We start from the raw sequence: 13726 nt of genomic DNA on the forward strand, positions 1-13726 counted from the left end.
AGCCTGCCGATGTTCGGATCGAAAGGGAGATTGCTGGCAAGGTGGGTGTCAACATAGAATTTTCGCCTCTGTGCCGAGGACACACGCAACAAGCCAGAAGGGTCCGCTCTATGGAGCAGATCCGCCTAGCTTTAGCGCAAGGGTGGTCGATCCTACGCAATCCTCCCGAGATGTGCCAGTCAATTTGACCCTACAATTGACAAGGAGAGAAAGTTCATCAATAATTAAGGGCGGAATGTGCCGGTGTTGTCAGACAGTCCTAAATGTGCGGCTCTGAGAGCCGATATGAGAGGAGATCGACTAAATAGTCGACCCAGCATATTCATAAGAATAAATCGATTAAAGCTCATGGGGTTGTATAAGAAGAATTGGTTATCATTCAGGATAAATATTATTTAAGCAAATATTAATGAATGGCAATAAGATATCAATGATGATCGGTTTATACTGAGCCAGTGATTACAAGTAACCAAACTCCTTTTTATATAAAGAAACAATTCAACACCACTTGATCATTGAATAAAGATAAATCTAATGAACATGTTAGATCTCATCTATGCAGGCCATAATACAATAACAAGATCATGGGGCTAACATATCTTTCAACTTATCTCTACTTCAACGATCTCGTAATGTGAACTGTTCATGAAGGCATTCGATATCGGCTAAATAGTCAATTTAGGCATAGCGCACAGTTAAGGTCATGTCTTCTTAGGAATGGGTCTACCAACTAATGATCCCCACTCTATAGTGCCAATAGTGGGGTGAGAGGCAGAATCCCATAGGCCATGATGACGGGCTATGAAACGGTTTTCATTAACTAATAGATCTACCCAAGATCGAACATGCCTTAACCGCACGCTATGCACGATTAAGATTGATGCAAAACAACCGATAAAAACATAACTCATCGCTTAAGATGTAGATTAGATCAATTTTAGATTAGCAAACGATGAGTTAAACAAGATATAAGGCCGATCTAGATCAATCTTAATCGGGCAGAGTGATATTGCTGTAATTAGATAAACAATGAAAGCAATAAGCAATATCAGTAACTTAATAAATTTACCAAAGACTACCATACTAAGGTAGAGCCGATAACTTGACCTTGATCTAATTCAAGCAGTAGGGTGTGTGAAACGATCTCGATTTTCCTCGAAGGGAAAATCCACAGATACGATTTATAATGTAGTAGATCACGAAAGCAATCCATCTCATTATCAATTATCAGCTGATATCATAGTCATACATCGCAGATTTACAAGTTTACACAAGCTATACAACACTGGTTAGCACACCCATTACATCGATTAATCTAGAGAAAACGCACACACATCTTCATCAGAGTCGTTGTAGCGCATCAGCGGGTGAAGGCTCCTCCTTTACGGCAGTCATCAGAGTTGGCGTAGAATGTCAGCGGGCGTAGACTCCATCTTCTCAACCACACCTGAGCGTAGGCACGAGACCATCTACTCCTATTCCAAGTCCTCATGGTCTTAGTAGATTTCGTCCAAACCTGTCCAAAATCTATCAGTACGATTTGTACTGGCCACTGTCTCCCACCCTATGCTTTTGCGTATGCTTTGTGGTAAGTGGAATGCAAGGGTAGATGAAAAAGCCTATATATGGCTATAGGTTTCCCAATGCATGTTCAACAAGGTTTTATAATAATAGTTCATCAAGTTTTAACCCATCTCATCCACACGTTCACCCATCCCATCACACACATCTCACCACACTCTCACTCTCTAGGCGGCAAGGTCGACTCCCACTCGTACCTTGCCTCAACGGCCAAAGCCGGATCCAACACCAAAACCCAGGGGGAAGGTAGAAAGGACTCCTCTCGCTAGTCAAGTGAAGCGTAGGTCATAGGAATGTCCATATCCGCGGACGCGGCTATACGTATAGATTGATCGACTCTGCAGAGCGTGTACACCTGGAAATCCACAAGATCACCATCATTGGCGGTGCCCCGCCTAGGCTGATGCCGACTGCCTCCCAACCGGTACGGTACTACCCTACCACTCAGCCCTGGGCCACCCTGGAGTCCACCGAAACGCTGAGACTGTGAGACGTAGTACCGGGCCCCCAGGGTCACTACGCTGTCTTGGGAGGGTGTGGGCCCCCATGCCCGTACCTCCCTACACTATCACCTTCCAACCTAGTAGTAGTGGCACCGCCCTAGTCAGTCGGGTAATCGTCTCCCGCCCATCAGGAGCGAGTGGTGTGCACGAAGGGTCCTATGATTCCGGTTCTCAAGACATACCAGTCCTTAGGGGGACCGAACAGGATATCTTCTCAAGGGGATAACCAACACCCCGTGCCTCGACGGCACCTCCACCGGGGATAACCAACACCCCGTCTGCTCTCACATGCACCCGCCACAGGTACCTCCCACGAGGGATGCCCAGGTCGCACCCCACCGGCATGACTTGCCCCAAAGACTCGTCGTAGGATCCTATCCGATAGACTCAACCCTCACCACACACCCAAGACGCACGCCAAGATCTCCCCAAGTTCATTATCCAGTTTTACCAAGTTATCGGCACCACGTGCCTTATCCACTCATGTTATCCCTTCACCAAGCATCACATCACAGGTATAATGCGTAGTGAAAGTAAAGCAGTAAGTAGAATGCGAGCGTCTAGCCTAACAGCGGGTGTGCAGGGGAATAGGTTGCGACAAGGTAATGGCTCACAAGCAATCTACCATGCAACCTATCACAGTTCATTTGCATAAAAGTAAAGCACTAGCATCTACATTGTAGCATGTCTAATAGGTTCTACGAGGTTGGGTGGGACGTGGGACACCTGTTAAAGGTCTTTTCTGAGATCCTCGGTGCACTTGTAGTCATACTCCTCCATGGTACTTCCTCCACCCGCATGTCCTTCCTCTAACGGTCCCGATCCGATCATCGCTATACTTGACGCGACTACCTCGAAACAGCGACAAGCGAAAGAGCTATCAGACCACTAAACCTAGAAAGACTGCGGAAAGAGAGGCAACAAGGCGTAGAAGAACTACACCAGAAGAACACAAAAAGGGGAAATGACTTAGCCCTCTCGGCGGATGTCCGATCCCTGGGCCAAAGAAATGCAAGTGGTGATTTGCTAAGCACAAACTTAGGTCTTAGCCTAGCCAGTACTTCCCGGGTCGATCGTGTCGACCGGTACAACTTAAATAGAAATGGCATAGGCCCTAGCTCATTCCAAGCAAACACCACAGCTCGCGGTCTTCGATTCTTGCGCCATGGAGACTGTCGAGAACCAAAAGGACTACGAGTAGGAGAAGTTCCGTTCTCTCTCAATCCGTACACCATTATACTTGACGAGAACCAAGAGAGGGTGGAACGGGGAGAGAAGAGAAGAGAGAGGAGAGGCGGTCTACTTCCAATACACACGCCATGGCAAGAGATGAGGCATTGGAGGGGAGCAACACACAAAGAACATGAGTGTCCAAGTTACTTGTAGGGTACCACGACCTAGGTGCACTAAATGCACTAAGACATCCCTAGGGTTCTTAGCGGTGCGGTTGTCACCGCAAGAACCACAGAAATGCTACGGTCGAAGAAGGTACAAGCATACAAGAGCTTAAGCACGAGAGAACCAAAAGAGGGGAACACAAGATTCACCTTCCTCTGATCCACTCGCCATGGCAACGACGGGAATCGGGGAAGTGGAATCTAAAGAGCAACAAACACCAAACAAGCCAAAAGCTCAATCCACATCTTACTAGATCGACGGGGATTTAGAACAAGAGAGGAAGAAGAAAGAATGGAACCCGCACTCCTTCGACCATCTTGTCATGGAACGGACGAAAGTTGGACGAAAAGAGGCACGATCCACAACCAGAACCAACTCATAGGGCATCACAACCGTGCAACTAAACGGCACAAGGCTATTCCTGTGGCTCGTAGTGATGTGGTTGTCATCGCTAGACCTGAAGGAACGCCGTGGTAGAGGTGGTACAAACATACGAGGTGGTTAGGACAAGAACGAGAGAAGGAGAGGTAGAGCCCGATGGTCATGGCGAGGTGAACTCGCGGCTACAAGCTGTACCTACATGAGTTGGCTCCCGCTGGTACCATGATTGTCGTCCCCTATCTCATATCCCACTAGATTAGGTCTCATAGGGCTCGAATGGTGCGGATGAGAACCGCATCGATAACGATATCAAGTCCATGGTGACTGCATCCTAGGGACGTAGGTAGGAGCTTTCGATCATGGCACTACAAAGACAACGAAACACAAGGGAACGAGTTATGCTCGGCACCACTGCCACGGCGGGGTAAACCCACGACCGAGATGGACGAACACAACGTTTCCCAACCGGCTCGAAGGCACGGTCCACATAAGACACACGAACAACCCACGAAGGACCACAAGGCACAACAACGAACCACGACTCGACAACCGACCACACACGACGCGACGTGGAGTAGCACTTCTCCATAGTAATCACAAGAAGATAGATAGACCGGCGACGAAGGCACGGCACAGGCATAGAATAAATAAAGATCATGATCATGTATAGGCAATGGATATTGATAGATCAAATAACAGTGTAGATAAATGATATTGATGATCAAGGTCAACAAGTACGAAAAGAACATGGAAAAGAAAGGCAAGGGTTATAGGCGTTGGTGGCTCACCGGCTGTTCGGGCAAGGCACGGATTAGCGGGGAGGTGCTGTGGGATGGCGACCATGTACGCGTCCATGGCTCGAACGAGGAGACAGAGCACAGCGTTGCGGTGGCATGGATTTAGTGAAGACGAGGCATTGCAGTATGCGCTTATGCTTGCCGTGGCCAAGACGGGGTTGAGGCTTGGCGCAGCCATGGCTAGTGGTGGCGCTCCAGCATGGTGTAGCAGGGCAGCAAGGCCAATAAGGTCGAGGTCGCAGCTCCGGTCGTGGTTCTGTGTCGAAGCAGGGGCACGTCGTGGTCGGCTTCATGGTCGAGGACGGCATCGGTGGTCGTGGCCGCGGGCTCTGCTGTGGCCGGTTAGCGCTGTGTCGCGCCCTGTCGAAGCCCTCGTGGTGGTGTGCGGTACCATGTAAAGGAGCTCGACGCGGTGCAGCTCCTAGAGATGGGTACTACAGAGGCGGGGCATAGAGGCCAGCGAAGCATGGTTGGCGTGGCTCGGCGAAGGAGAGGAAGGCGACGGTGGCTCATGGCGACGCGGTCGTGGCCGTGGCATGTCGATGCCATGGCCACACTGGTCATGCAGTCGCACGGCGAGGTCAGGACGGCATAGGCAGGGAGGACGATGGCGTCTGCGATGAGAAAAGGCGAGGCTTGACTGCCACGGCGAGGTGCTCGGCGCGGTGGAACACGGCGTGGCGGATCGGCTTGGAGCAGCGACTGGTAGCGAGGCCATGGCTACTAGCAGGCCGGCGGCTTGGTGCTCAGTGCGTCTAGGAAGGTGAGGCTCAGAGAGCGCGGCGTGCATGGGCACTTGGCTGCCGTGCGTGTGCGCTCGACCGGCAGCCGTGGCGAGCGGTGGTGCTCTGATGACGGCTTCAGCCATGGGCATGGTGGTGGCTTGTGCTGGTCTCAGGCTTCACTTCTCTACTTGGTAGAACAGGGAACTAGAGACGAACGCCTCTGCGTTCCTGGCGCAACCGCGCGCGTGCACGAGATGGCGAGTCCTACGACCGGTGGTGTCGCCGGTGACGGCACGCGTCTTGCCCCAGTGGCTTGCTGGAGCTCGCCGAGATCAAGTTTGGGTCTTGAGTCGGTGGTTAGGGTCGCGAGTGCGACAGCGGCACCAAAAGCCATGGGGGTGCAGGGGCCTGGCGATATGGCGTCCGCGTACAGGTGCTATTGGACGTGCGTGCGCGATGGCGGCTAGGAGGCCGCACTCGAGTGCTCGGACGCTGACGTGTGCCGTGTGCGTGGTGTCCGGCGTGTCCCAACATCAGGGCTAGGCAGGGAGCTCACGAAAAGGAGACGGCTTTGGGTCTGTGCAGGCAAGGTCATGGTCATGGCTATGGCCATGGGCTCCGTGCTGCTGAACGCGTGCTCTTGCGGGTGGACTGCAAAACAGCGCCCAAGCTGCGGCTGTGCGGTGCAGGCAGCAGAACAAGCCGGCCCGAAGACTGGGACAGGCAACGACGCTAAGCAAGCACAGGAAAAGGTTGGGCCTTCAGGGTGCTCACCGGAGGGCCCGCCGGTGGAGGATCACGTGGCGCGGAGCGGGTCCGGTGCGAGCAGGGCGCCGGCGAGGTCGGTTCATTGACGCGGCCGTGGTGATCGCGCGCGACGTCCACCGAGGCTGCAGATGACGACGTGAGGTGGAGTTTGGTGATACGGACGGGCTCCGAGGCAGGCGGCTCATCCATGCTGCAAGTTCAGAAACTTGGCACAAACGCCGGTGTCAGGAACGACACAACGGCGGGGTAGAAGAAAGGCAGGGGTTTTGGCCGAGGAGGGCTCACCGGCGGCGTGCGGCGGACGTGACGCCTGGAACGGGCCGTTGACTGAAGACGACCCCGATCCCCATGGCGCCGGGCTCTCGTCTACTGTGCCAAGGAGGGAGCACGGTGCAGCTTTGCTTGTAGTGAACGAAACAAGGTACAATGGCCAAATCAGTCAAGCACGATGACCGGAAAGGGAGGAACGGGAGCTTTGGTGAGGATGAAGGTGAAGCAGACCCGGCTATTTCTCGACGGCCTTGAGTCGCTACGACGGCCGGCGTGCATGCCGCGGCAGCTGCCATCGTGCAACGCGCAGCGAAGCATGGAGAGGCAGCGAGATGGAGGGGGCTTCTGTGGCGGCGAACAGGAGGGAATGGGTGAGGGCGAGTGCGGCTGAGGGGTTCTTAAGGCGCGCCAACTAGGGCTTCCGGAGGATGGACGGCTGGTGCCTCGACGTCCGTACCAGTGGCCACGCGGCGTTCATCCGATCATGAAGGGAGAAGCGGGGTAGGTGGGTGCTGTCGTCGAGGTGGGGCATGGAATCGAGGCGCGCGCGCTCTGCCTTCGGGAGCGGCGGCGGCGGCGGCGCCTGGGAAACTCGTGGGCGTGACCTAGGGTTCGGAAGGTGCTGCGCATGGTGGACGGTGATCCTCGGCGTCCGTGCGGTTGGGGAGCACGTGGCCTTCATCCAAGGTGCGGAGCGGCTGGCGCTGGACACTGCGGCTGACCGATGGGTCTCGAACGGGCGTTGCGCGTGAAACGCTCGCGATGCGGAGCGGCGGCGCCTGGTGCACGTGCCTTGCTCTGCCACTCGTGCTAGGCTGGGCCGAAGCCTGCCGAGGAGGAAGGCGGCTTGGGCAGGCTGGGCGCTCGCCAGTCAGATTGGAAACTAGGCTCCAGTACAGCTGCTGCTTCTATACGTACGTACATGCATCTCGTATCCAAGGAACGAACACAGGACCATGCACAGGCGCATGCCAGCCTGCTGCTTGCGGTTGGGCACTAGTTCGTATATACATCTATATACACGTATAGAGTGCTTGCATGGCCGTGTACACAGAGGAAGCAAGGAGCTCACGTGATTAGAGGATTGGGTAGCGGTTTGCTGTGGCTGGCCGTGATGGTGACGGGCCGGAAGGGAAGCTGGGATCCGGTACTTGCTATTGGGCACTGGCATGTATACATGTATATACACGTATAGAGCCTAGCATGGCAGTGCACGTTGCTGCCTACAGCTTGCATGTACCTTGCATGTTCCTAGTTTTAGGAGAACTAGAGAAGTAGCAGGATGCTCACGTGATAAGTACATGAGCACAGTGGCATGCATATATGTTTGTGCATGAGCTAGGCAGGAAACAAGGAGGGGTTGAGGGGAAAAGAAAAGGAATTTTTTCCCCTTTATGAATTATGGCTTATGGAATTTTTGGGAGGGATTCCGAGGAAGGTCGGGAGGAACTCGGAAGAGGTGCGAGAATGGACAAGAGAGTTGCTACGGATTGTGCACTCCAACACAAAAATCTAAACCGACTAAAGAACATCGGCAAACCTCTACGAGTATTTCTACATGATTGCAACAATTTATTTATAAATTGTTCTTAGTTGACTTAGGTTCGACCTAGCAACTACATGCTTCACACATTGCAGGAAAAATTTTAAAAGTTCGTATTTTTGGCTTCTCCAAAAACCCGGGTTGTTACAGTCCACCCTCCTTACAAGAATCTCGTCCTCGAGATTAAGGTGTTGCTCGGTCGGTGAAGAGGCAAGGTGTTGCTTCCTTAGTCCATACTTGTCATGGTGCTTCTCAGTCAGGGTAGTTGTTCTGTGGAACCTTGCAAAAGGAATTGTCGTCCTTTTGTTTTCTTCGTTAACTCAATCCAAATTTGTATGGGGTGTCCAAGGATCTCTAGAGGTTTTGTCTAGTCATATGGCGGTCTTGGTTCATAGCCTGCTAGGTTAGCCAGGGTCCTGGAGTCACACGTAAATAAAATAGCTTCTATAACCTACATTCAGATAATAAAATTCAAAAGAAACTCAACAGCATAAGATCCAGGCAATCAGGCAGCATTACAACTCCTATATGCGTAGTGTTGACTTGAGGCGACTCCTAAGCCTTTGAGTCTCACGTATCTATCGTTCTAACGTGGGCAATAATGGGGGAATCATTTCCTAGTGGTCAACTTTGTCAAGGCGGGGACAGTCAGTTAGTGGTAGAATTCAAGGTAGAGACGGGGAATCAAGTGTTAGTAGCTATGACTCCACTACAGATAGAATGTTTGGCTTCTACACTAGTGTTTGGTACTAAAGGTCTCGTCCTAAGGTCAAGTATGGCTCTGATACCAACTGAAACGATCTCGATTTTCCTCGAAGGGAAAATCCATAGATACGATTTATAATGTAGTAGATCACGAAAGCAATCCATCTCATTATCAATTATCAGCTGATATCATAGTCATACATCGCAGATTTACAAGTTTACACAAGCTATACAACACTGGTTAGCACACCCATTACATCGATTAATTTAGAGAAAACGCACACACATCTTCATCAGAGTCGTTGTAGCGCATCAGCGGGTGAAGGCTCCTCCTTTATGGTAGTCATCAGAGTTGGCGTAGAATGTCAGCGGGCGTAGACTCCATCTTCTCAACCACACTTGAGCGTAGGCACGAGACCATCTACTCCTATTCCAAGTCCTCGTGGTCTTAGTAGATTTCGTCCAAACCTGTCCAAAATCTATCAGTACGATTTGTACTGGCCACTGTCTCCCACCCTATGCTTTTGCGTATGCTTTGTGGTAAGTGGAATGCAAGGGTAGATGAAAAAGCCTATATATGGCTGTAGGTTTCCCAATGCATGTTCAACAAGGTTTTATAATAATAGTTCATCAAGTTTTAACCCATCTCATCCACACGTTCACCCATCCCATCACACACATCTCACCACACTCTCACTCTCTAGGCGGCAAGGTCGACTCCCACTCGTACCTTGCCTCAACGGCCAAAGCCGGATCCAACACCAAAACCCAGGGGGAAGGTAGAAAGGACTCCTCTCGCTAGTCAAGTGAAGCGTAGGTCATAGGAATGTCCATATCCGCGGACGCGGCTATACGTATAGATTGATCGACTCTGCAGAGCGTGTACACCTGGAAATCCACAAGATCACCATCATCGGCGGTGCCCCGCCTAGGCTGATGCCGACTGCCTCCCAACCGGTACGGTACCACCCTACCACTCAGCCCTGGGCCACCCCGGAGTCCACCGAAACGCTGAGACTGTGAGACGTAGTACCGGGCCCCCAGGGTCACTACGCTGTCTTGGGAGGGTGTGGGCCCCCATGCCCGTACCTCCCTACACTATCACCTTCCAACCTAGTAGTAGTGGCACCGCCCTAGTCAGTCGGGTAATCGTCTCCCGCCCATCAGGAATGAGTGGTGTGCACGAAGGGTCCTATGATTCCGGTTCTCAAGACATACCAGTCCTTAGGGGGACCGGACAGGATATCTTCTCAAGGGGATAACCAACACCCCGTGCCTCGACGGCACCTCCACCGGGGATAACCAACACCCCGTCTGCTCTCACATGCACCCGCCACAGGTACCTCCCACGAGGGATGCCCAGGTCGCACCCCACCGGCATGACTTGCCCCAAAGACTCGTCGTAGGATCCTATCCGATAGACTCAACCCTCACCACACACCCAAGACGCACGCCAAGATCTCCCCAAGTTCATTATCCAGTTTTACCAAGTTATCGGCACCACGTGCCTTATCCACTCATGTTATCCCTTCACCAAGCATCACATCACAGGTATAATGCGTAGTGAAAGTAAAGCAGTAAGTAGAATGCGAGCGTCTAGCCTAACAGCGGGTGTGCAGGGGAATAGGTTGCGACAAGGTAATGGCTCACAAGCAATCTACCATGCAACCTATCACAGTTCATTTGCATAAAAGTAAAGCACTAGCATCTACATTGTAGCATGTCTAATAGGTTCTACGAGGTTGGGTGGGACGTGGGACACCTGTTAAAGGTCTTTTCTGAGATCCTCGGTGCACTTGTAGTCATACTCCTCCATGGTACTTCCTCCACCCGCATGTCCTTCCTCTAATGGTCCCGATCCGATCATCGCTATACTTGACGCGACTACCTCGAAACAGCGACAAGCGAAAGAGCTATCAGACCACTAAACCTAGAAAGACTGTGGAAAGAGAGGCAACAAGGCGTAGAAGAACTACACCAGAAGAACACAAAAAGGGGAAATGACTTAGCCCTCTCGGCGGATGTCCGATCCCTGGGCCAAAGAAATGCAAGTGGTGATTTGCTAAGCACAAACTTAGGTCTTAGCCTAGCCAGTACTTCCCGGGTCGATCGTGTCGACTGGTACAACTTAAATAGAAATGGCATAGGCCCTAGCTCATTCCAAGCAAACACCATAGCTCGCGGTCTTCGATTCTTGCGCCATGGAGACTGTCGAGAACCAAAAGGACTACGAGTAGGAGAAGTTCCGTTCTCTCTCAATCCGTACACCATTATACTTGACGAGAACCAAGAGAGGGTGGAACGGGGAGAGAAGAGAAGAGAGAGGAGAGGCGGTCTACTTCCAATACACACGCCATGGCAAGAGATGAGGCATTGGAGGGGAGCAACACACAAAGAACACGAGTGTCCAAGTTACTTGTAGGGTACCACGACCTAGGTGCACTAAATGCACTAAGACATCCCTAGGGTTCTTAGCGGTGCGGTTGTCACCGCAAGAACCACAGAAATGCTACGGTCGAAGAAGGTACAAGCATACAAGAGCTTAAGCACGAGAGAACCAAAAGAGGGGAACACAAGATTCACCTTCCTCTGATCCACTCGCCATGGCAACGACGGGAATCGGGGAAGTGGAATCTAAAGAGCAACAAACACCAAACAAGCCAAAAGCTCAATCCACATCTTACTAGATCAACGGGGATTTAGAACAAGAGAGGAAGAAGAAAGAATGGAACCCGCACTCCTTCGACCATCTTGTCATGGAACGGACAAAAGTTGGACGAAAAGAGGCACGATCCACAACCCAAACCAACTCATAGGGCATCACAACCGTGCAACTAAACGGCACAAGGCTATTCCTGTGGCTCGTAGTGATGTGGTTGTCATCGCTAGACCTGAAGGAACGCCGTGGTAGAGGTGGTACAAACATACGAGGTGGTTAGGACAAGAACGAGAGAAGGAGAGGTAGAGCCCGATGGTCATGGCGAGGTGAACTCGCGGCTACAAGCTGTACCTACACGAGTTGGCTCCCGCTGGTACCACGATTGTCGTCCCCTATCTCATATCCCACTAGATTAGGTCTCATAGGGCTCGAATGGTGTGGATGAGAACCGCATCGATAACGATATCAAGTCCATGGTGACTGCATCCTAGGGACGTAGGTAGGAGCTTTCGATCATGGCACTACGAAGACAACGAAACACAAGGGAACGAGTTATGCTCGGCACCACGGCCACGGCGGGGTAAACCCACGACCGAGATGGACGAACACAACGTTTCCCAACCGGCTCGAAGGCACGGTCCACATAAGACACACGAACAACCCACGAAGGACCACAAGGCACAACAACGAACCACGACTCGACAACCGACCACACACGACGCGACGTGGAGTAGCACTTCTCCATAGTAATCACAAGAAGATAGATAGACCGGCGACGAAGGCACGGCACAGGCATAGAATAAATAAAGATCATGATCATGTATAGGCAATGGATATTGATAGATCAAATAACAGTGTAGATAAATGATATTGATGATCAAGGTCAACAAGTACGAAAAGAACATGGAAAAGAAAGGCAAAGGGTTATAGGCGTTGGTGGCTCACCGGCTGTTCGGGCAAGGCACGGATTAGCGGGGAGGTGCTGCGGGACGGCGACCATGTACGCGTCCACGGCTCGAACGAGGAGACAGAGCACAGCGTTGCGGTGGCATGGATTCAGTGAAGACGAGGCATTGCAGTGTGCGCTTATGCTTGCCGTGGCCAAGACGGGGTTGAGGCTTGGCGCAGCCATGGCTAGTGGTGGCGCTCTAGCATGGTGTAGCAGGGCAGCAAGGCCAATAAGGTCGAGGTCGCAGCTCCGGTCGTGGTTCCGTGTCGAAGCAGGGGCACGTCGTGGTCGGCTTCATGGTCGAGGACGGCATCGGTGGTCGTGGCCGTGGGCTCTGCTGTGGCTGGTTAGCGCTGTGTCGCGCCCTGTCGAAGCCCTCGTGGTGGTGTGCGGTACCATGTAAAGGAGCCCGACGCGGTGCAGCTCCTAGAGATGGGTACTACAGAGGCGGGGCATAGAGGCCAGCGAAGCATGGTTGGCGTGGCTCGGCGAAGGAGAGGAAGGCGACGGTGGGCTCATGGCGACGCGTCGTGGCCGTGGCATGTCGACGCCATGGCCACGCTGGTCATGCAGTCGCACGGCGAGGTCAGGACGGCATAGGCAGGGAGGACGATGGCGTCTGCGATGAGAAAAGGCGAGGCTTGACTGCCACGGCGAGGTGCTCGGCGCGGTGGAACACGGCGTGGCGGATCGGCTTGGAGCAGCGACTGGTAGCGAGGCCGTGGCTACTAGTAGGCCGGCGGCTTGGTGCTCGGTGCGTCTGGGAAGGTGAGGCTCAGAGAGCGCGGCGTGCATGGGCACTTGGCTGCCGTGCGTGTGCGCTCGACCGGCAGCCGTGGCGAGCGGTGGTGCTCTGATGACGGCTTCAGCCATGGGGCATGGTGGTGGCTTGTGCTGGGTCTCAGGCTTCACTTCTCTACTTGGTAGAACAGGGAACTGGAGACGAATGCCTCTGCGTTCCTGGCACAACCACGCGCGTGCACGAGACGGCGAGTCCTACGACCGGTGGTGTCGCCGGTGACGGCACGCGTCTTGCCCCAGTGGCTTGCTGGAGCTCGCCGAGATCAAGTTTGGGTCTTGAGTCGGTGGTTAGGGTCTCGAGTGCGACACGGCACCAAAAGCCACAGGGTGCAGGGGCCCGGCGATATGGCGTCCGCGTACAGGTGCTATTGGACGTGCTGGCGACGGCGGCTAGGAGGCCGCACTCGAGTGCTCGGACGCCGACGTGCCGTGTGCGTGGTGTCCGGCGTGTCCCACATCAGGCTAGGCAGGGAGCTCACGAAAGGAGATGGCTTTGGGTCTGTGCAGGCAAGGTCACGGTCATGGCTATGGCCATGGGCTCCGTGCTGCTGAACGCGTGCTCTTGCGGGTGGACTGCAAAACAGCGGCCAAGCTGCGGCTGTGCGGTGCAGCAGCAGAACAAGCCGGCCCGAAGACTGGGACAGGC

The sequence above is a fragment of the Miscanthus floridulus genome, chromosome 6 (assembly GCF_019320115.1).
Source record: "Miscanthus floridulus cultivar M001 chromosome 6, ASM1932011v1, whole genome shotgun sequence".
In the NCBI taxonomy this organism is placed as follows: Eukaryota; Viridiplantae; Streptophyta; class Magnoliopsida; order Poales; family Poaceae; genus Miscanthus; species Miscanthus floridulus.